Source organism: Morone saxatilis, unplaced genomic scaffold, assembly GCF_004916995.1.
Source record: "Morone saxatilis isolate NCDOM2014 unplaced genomic scaffold, NCSU_SB_2.0 Contig8, whole genome shotgun sequence".
Lineage (NCBI taxonomy): Eukaryota > Metazoa > Chordata > Actinopteri > Moronidae > Morone > Morone saxatilis.
Window position 1 is genome coordinate 5,292,062 of NW_023340257.1, and position 679 is coordinate 5,292,740.

The window sequence follows — 679 nt, forward strand, 5'->3', positions numbered from 1 at the left end:
CTAAAGGAGAAGCTTTTCATACAGATGTGGACAATAGAATCACATATCTCAATGTATAGATCAACGCAGACTGATTACTGCCATTCCTGCTTTAACCACAAATGTAATTTTTTTATGCTGATTTAATCAAATCTACTGGCTATTTATTTTTGTTGTGAGCATTTTTCTGTGTTTAGTTTTTTCTTGCTGACAAAATCATCCCATTAGCTGCAGAATTGCTGATGGTCTGAGTAACAGACATGGTTCTAACACAGCAACTTCTAAGACCCAAATCCCACCAAATACAAACATCTGCTTTCCACTGCCTCATTTTAATGGACATCTCACCTGTTTGCACTTCTCCGCCAACCTGCACGCTGTGCTGGGCACCAAAATACCACAAAGACAGGCAAGGCCGCCCATAATGGGGGAAAAGGGAAAAGCTTTCTGGGGCCCCAGCTGCTACAGGCAACCATGGAGGCCAGCAACAATCATGTTCATCTTAAATATAAGTAATGATTACCAAATGTAACCAAAATACACCATTATTAAAACACCAAAAATAAACGTTTTATTTCTTGTTGATTTAGTAAAATATAGTTTTTTTTTCTTGTATGCAACATCAAAATGTCACAAGTGAACCACAGCCAGCCATCCCCATGATCTGAGAATTAATATACTATCTAATTTTGGAGTGAAT